At 43.5% G+C, this 6,843-nt stretch overlaps 1 long non-coding RNA gene across 1 annotated transcript; it reads left to right on the top strand.

The window, feature by feature from the left end:
• Window positions 1-237: 237 nt before the first annotated feature.
• LOC116809573 (uncharacterized) lies at window positions 238-5,447 on the top strand. The gene is made up of 3 exons (XR_004369887.1): window positions 238-275; window positions 2,111-2,316; window positions 4,511-5,447. It is a non-coding gene; the product is annotated as an uncharacterized LOC116809573 (long non-coding RNA).
• Window positions 5,448-6,843: the final 1,396 nt, after the last annotated feature.

The raw sequence follows: 6,843 nt of genomic DNA, 5'->3' as shown, positions 1-6,843 counted from the left end.
ACCCAGCAGTGGGATTGCTGGATCATATGCTAGCTCTATTTTTAGTTTTTTGAGGAACTTCCCAACGGTTCTCCATAGTGGTTGTACTCATTTACATTCTCACTAACAATGTACTAGTGTTCCCTTTTCTCCACATCCTCACCAGCATTTGTTATTGCCTGTCTTTTGGATAAAAGCCATTTTAACTGGGGTGAGATAGCTCATTGTAGTTTTGATTTGCATTTCTCTGATAATCAGTGATGATGAGCACCTTTTCATATGCCTGTTTGCCATTTGTAAGTCTTCTTTTGAGAAATGTCTATTCACTTCTGATTTTTTATTTTGATTTTTGATTGGATTACTAGATTTTTTCCTGTTGAGTTGTTTGAGCTCCTTATATATTCTGGTTATTAATTCCTTGTCAGATGGGTAGTTTGCAAATATTTTCTCTCACTCTGTCGGTTGTTTCTTCACTTTAATAAGACTGTTAATTGCCTTAATCATTCTAAAAAGTGATTTGGCAAATAAGGGTTGAATTGTGTCCCTCAAAATGTCTATGTCCAAATCCTAACCCCTAGTACCTCAGAATGCAACTGCATTTGGAAACAGAGTTTTTGAAGATGTGATCAAGTTAAAATGAGGTCATACTAGCGTGGGCATCTAATCCAATATAACTAGTCCAATATGACCGGTGTCCTTATAAAAAGGGGAGATTTGGCCAGGCATGGTGGCTCATGCCTGTAATCCCAGCACTTTGAGAGGCCAAGGTGGGTGGATCACCTGAGGTCAGGAGTTCGAGACCAGCCTGGCCAACATGGAGAAACCCCGTCTCTACTAAAAATACCAAAAAACAAACAAACAAACAAAAAAAACTGGGCTTGGTGGTGGGCACCTGTAATCCCAGCTACTTGGGAGGCTAAGGCAGCAGAATCACTTGAACCCGGGAGGTGGAGGTTGCAGTGAGCCAAGATTGTGCCATTTCACTCCAGGCTGGGCAACAAGAGTGAAACTCCATCTCAAAAATAAATAAATAAATAAAAAATAATAAAAAGGGGAAATTTGGACCCAGACATGCCTAGAGGGAAGATGATGTGAAGAGACACAGGGAGAAGATGGATGTCCTCAAGCCAAGGAGAGAGGCCTGCAACAGATTCTCCTTCAGCCTTTAGAAGGAACAACCCTGCCAACACCTTGTTCTTGGACTTCTGTCCTCCAGAAATTGTGAGACAATACATTTTTGTTGTTTAAGGCAACCAATTTGTGGAACTTTGTTCTGGCAGCCCCAGCAAACCAATACAACAAAATATACACTGTATCGAGAACCTTAATATTGGCAATACCATTTGGCACAGGAACTCCTTGCCTTTGATTGCCACCTAAGAAATGCATATTGACATGGAATTACACGTAAAGTATATTTAGCTAGTTTTTCTTCAACATGCTATTGCAAAAGGACAATTCAAAAATCCTCCCAACTCCCAGCTGATTTCTGAAAGTTCTCTGGGATCCTGTGCATCAGCCATCAAAACACACTTGTCACCTTTTTCTTTCCTTTTGGCTTCCTTTAGTGAAGTCAGCTGCCTGAGGCTGGGCGGAGGTGCCGGCACTCCCTCTGGTTTGTGGGGGGCCGCAAGGGGTCACGCTTATTCTACTGGATATCACTGTTCCTGGGCCCTGCCACCACTCTCAGCCCTGGTGCTGTGGATTCTGTTAATGAGAGGGGCTGAAGTCAAGCCTCCCTCTCAGACCCAGATCTGAGTCTACAGGTGAGCCAGGGCTGGGGCTTCGTGGTAGCAGGTGGTGACAGAGGACACGTCATTGTCACAGTCACTGAGGACACTGGTTCTCATAGTCCAGCCTCTGTGCCTGGACCTCAGCTGTAGGCCTGGCCCCATTGTGCTCTCCCTGATGAGAATCTCCAGGCCTTGAGCTACCTGACTCTTCCCAGTTGGCCAGACACGTCCCAGTGACTGATCATCATCCTGCTCTCATCTCATAGCCAGCCGATCAGTCTGTTCACCCTCCACCTACTCAAGTACAGAGTGGCACACCCCAAGCAACAACCTCATGAGAAATTCCACCACTTGGACCTGGGACAGACTTGTTTCATTTTCTGATCTGCTTTTGCCAGATGTCCTCCGTAGCAAGAGGCAGGACAAACAGTGAGGACTCCACCAACACTCACCGGGTGACCCCTTTGCTTTGGAAACTTACTCAGGGTGAAAGGAATTCCGATTTTAAACAGCATCTCTTTGTGTGGCCTGTTTGAGGCACCACACAGAGCTTGCTGGAGCAGCTCTTTTGACCGCTGACCCTTGGCCTACTAACTGAAACAAGGTGAGTATTTCTAAGGCTGTCCTGGCCACGGGAGGACCGGAGAATAAATGTGGATCTATTTACATTCTCTTTTCCCTGAAGGTGATAAATGGCTTCCCCCATCCAAACCAGGCCCCTCTAGGGCTTTTATTTGCTATTCTGGTTTTAAAAGGCAGGCAGAGAATGTATTGAGTTATCTTTCAACTGTTTACTAGCAGAAGGGCAAAGATCAGATTACCAGTTCAGAGTGATTCATCTTTTCTCCCAAATCAAAGCCATATGTACACAGAGTCTGTGTACACATTAGTTCATTTCATTCATTCATCTGGGTCAGGAGAGGGGGACCCGGGACAAAGGCCCTGCAGAAAAAGATGGAGGCATCAGGCCACAGACAGTGAGCAGCATGGGTCTTTTCTCTGCCTCCACATTAGGACTTTAATTTTTTTTTTTTTAAAAAAAAACAACTGTCCGATTTCCTGTCAGGCCAATTAATGATGTTTTTTCCCAGGTTTCTGGTATAGAGGATGTTTTAATTTGACACAAGTTTCCACCTACAAAAACACATATTTGTCTGGGCGCGGTGGCTCACGCCTGTAATCCTAGCACTTTGGGAGGCTGAGGCAGGAGGATCACGAGGTCAAGAGATCGAGACCATCCTGGCCAACAAGGTGAAACCCCGTCTCTACTAAAAATACAAAAATTAGTTGGGTGTGGTGGTGCATGACTGTAGTCCCAGCTACTCGGGAGGCTGAGGCAGGAGAATCACTTGAACCCGGGAAGCGGGTTTGAGACTCCATCTCAAAAAAACAAAAACAAAAAACCATATTTATACCTTTGGAAACATTAAACCTCCAACTGTGAGAACCAAGATTCATATTTAAAGGGAAATGTGAGGTAATTCTGTGAATCTTAGACGGATTGATGGTACAAAATGGGAAGCTCCATCATCACTGATATTCTGAAATTATGGATGACTTCAAATATCCAGAAAAGCATAACAACAACATAATGAACGCCTATATTCTCACGTACAAAACTAATATTTTGGCAGATTTGCTTCAGCTCTTTTTTCCTTAAGAAACAACACACACGAGGATCATGGAAGCCCCTCCATTCTTCCCACCCTGTCCTTAAACTGATGTTTTTCATCCCCAGAATGACGCTATATTAATACTACAGATGAATGGCTCCATAAACTATATATAGCAAAGTATTGAACTTTTGTTGATTACATCACTCTCTAGCAAGCTTTTTTCACTGAACATTATGTTTTTGCAATTTAATAATGCCAACAGATGTAGCTACCTTCATTTAACTAATGTATTGCATTTCATTGTTACCAAACTGAACTTGGGTCTACCCATCCTGGCATAGCAAAGCCAAACACTGACAATGGGATTTGCAGTGAAAAAAGTGAGGCGTTTATAACAAGACACCAAGCAAGGAGAACCAGATAGCTCACTCTTAGGACCTAAACTCCCGAATGGCTTGAGTGTAAGGGTTTTTAAAGGTGGGAAGGCAGAAGTTACAGGCAAAGTCATAAATCAATACATGGAGGTCTTACATTGGTTTGGCCAAAAAAGGTGGGATATCTTGAAGTGTGGGGCGAGGCACAGGTCATGGGTAGATTCAAAGATTTTCTGGTTTGCGAATTGGTTAAGGGAGTGAAACTTTGTCTAAAGCCTAGGGGTCCGCAGAAAGGAATATTGAGCTCCCACCTGTAGGCGTGACTTCCTCCAGGCCACTCAGGAAGAAATTCAGAGCAAAAAATAGCAGTCAGAGTTCAGTCCCCAGTTCCTCTGTTATCTAAGGTCTATGTGCCAGCAGATGTCATTTTCCATTTGGTGGGAGTCTAGGTTTCTTGCAAACAACTCAGGGATATATATTGTGTTGTCTTTAGTTTCTGTGGGGAACCAGACATTTGGTGGCTCTAACTTCCTCGGCTGTTGTCTTAGCTATTGTTACCTTCTTGCTTATCAGGTTGCTTACTTACTCCTCAGGGCTAGCTAGGTGCCCGGAATTTCCCTCAAAGGAACTCAAGATTTTTCTTTATTTCCGTGCTTGGTTGGGAGGAGTGGCAGGCCCCTCAAAGGGATCCCTGCTCTGTCTCCATTTCACGTGAATCATACCATTTAATCATGATGATGATAATGGATATTTGGGTGGCTTCTGTCAAGAACTGTGAAGAGGCTGAGATTTCACTCACTACTTACAGATACACAAGTGAGGCTGCTGCCTCATGGATGCTGGCAAAAGACAAGATTTCTGAATCAGAGACAAAAGACTTCATTTATTTGTCATAGTAAAGCAATGGCCAGTGTCAGTGTGTTTGCACTGGTGCCCCAAGCCCTGATGACCACGGGGTGATGCAGAGACCCTATGACTCCCGCACATGCATTGGGTCAAGTCACAGTAGAGGACCACTGAGCTGGGTCACCGTGTGGACCTACAGCAGGCAGTAGGCAAGCCTGCTCCTTTGAGGTTCTTCCCTGCAACTACGATGCTGAAAAATGGATCCAGTAAAGAAGAGTCAAGGCTTTATTGTCTTGGTGCACCCAGTAAGACCTGTAGGAGAACAGGAAGCCTGTGGAGGACTGTTTCTTCCAAAAGTTTCCAAGTGTTAGCTCTTACAGATGTATAAACAATACTGCCACTTGTCTCCTTGCACTGTACATCCAAGAAGCAGATTTGCTTCTTGCCAAATTGTTTCTCTCACTGATTTCAGGAATTGACAATTCCCAGTCGCATATAGGAATTTTCTTGTGTCTTCTTTTCCTGACTAACTCTTGTGTTGTCAGACACTTTCATCTGTGCTAAGCTGATAAGTATCAAACGATGATGCAGGCTGTTCATTATGTGTGTCCTTGATTACCGATGAGTTTGAGCAATTGTCATTTGTTGGATTGATCGTTCAATTTCCTCCTCGGTCCTTGGCCTTTTCATATATTTTGCCTTTTTTTGTAGGTGTGTCCTTTTCAAACTGATTTTTTTTGGTGTTTTTTGTATATCCTGTGTACTAATTCTTTGTCATTTATATGCATTAATAATATCTCCTTTCACTCTGTGGCTTGTCTTCTCAATTTGTTTTTGGGTTTTTGTTTCAGAGAACATTTTATAAGCTTTAAATAATACAGTTTATTTATTTTTAATTATTTTGATTTTGTTTTTGCATCTTGTTTAAGAAACCCTGTCCTACTTATAAATAAGGCCATCATTATTTTTCTTATTTTATTTATTTATTTATTTTGAGATAGAGTCTCGCTCCGTTGCCCAGGCTGGAGTGCAGTGGCATGATCTCGGCTCATTGCAGCCTTCGCCTCCCAGATTCAAGCAACTCTCCTGCCTCAGCCTCCTGAGTAGCTGGGACCACAGGTGCACGCCACCATGCCTGGCTAATTTTGTATTTTTAGTAGAGATGGGGTTTCACCATGTTGGCCAGGATGGTCTCAATCTCCTGACCTCGTGATCTACCTGCCTCGGCCTCCCAAAGTGCCTTATTTTTCTTTTTAAAATATAAAACGTAGGCCAGGTCCGGTGGCTCACTCCTGTAATCCCAGCACTTTGGGAGGCCGAAGCAGGTGGATCACCTGAGGTCAGGAGTTTGAGGCCAGCCTGACCAACATGGTGAAACCCCGTCTCTACTAAAAATACAAAATTAGTGGGCATGGTGGTGGGCACCTGTAATCCCAACTACTCTGGAGGCTGAGGTAGAATTGCTTGAACCCAGGAGGTGGTGGTTGCAGTGAGCCAAGATAGTGCCACTGCACTCCAGTCTAGGCAACAAGAGTAAAACTCCATCTCAAAAAAAAAAAAAAGAAAGAAAGAAAGAAAGAAAAAGAAAAAGAAAAAAGAAAAAAATATGAAAGTTTTGCGTTTTTCATTTAGGTCATCAATACATGGGGAACTTAACCTCTTATGCAGAGTGAGGTATGAATCTAATTTATTTTTACACGTGGACAACCAGTCGTCTCATCAATTTCTGGTGGATGCTCCTTCCTTCCCTGCGGACATGTAAAATATTCATTCCGTCATATCATATATCACTTTGCCAGTTGCTCAGACTGAAAACCTTGGGGCTATCCAGACTCTCTTGTGCCTGACATCTAATCCATTAGCAAATCCTGACAGCTCTACCTTAAAACGGACTTTCTGAAGCCAGCCATTCATCACCCCCTCCAACACTGCCACTCAGGGCCAAACCACCACCACCTTTTTCCTGGACTACTCTATGGCCTCCTAATTAGTTTACCCCTTCATCTCTTGCTCCCCTACAGTTTTCTGTCTACATAGCAACAGAGTTATGTCTTTTTTCTTTTTCTTTTTTTTTTTTGAGAAGGAGTTTCGCTCTTGTTGTCCACGCTGGAGTGCAATGGCACAATCTCGTCTTACTGCAACCTCCACCTCCCAGGTTCAAGTGATTATCCTGCCTCAGCCTCCCGAGTAGCTGGGATTACAGGCATGCACCACCACGCCCGGCTAATTTTTTGTAGTTTTAGTAGAGACGGGATTTCTTCATGTTGATCAGGCTGGTTTCGAACTTCCGACCTC

This window comes from Hylobates moloch, unplaced genomic scaffold (genome assembly GCF_009828535.3).
Source record: "Hylobates moloch isolate HMO894 unplaced genomic scaffold, HMol_V3 SCAFFOLD_1, whole genome shotgun sequence".
Classification (NCBI taxonomy): domain Eukaryota; kingdom Metazoa; phylum Chordata; class Mammalia; order Primates; family Hylobatidae; genus Hylobates; species Hylobates moloch.
This window is presented reverse-complemented; position numbering and strand designations above follow the sequence as displayed.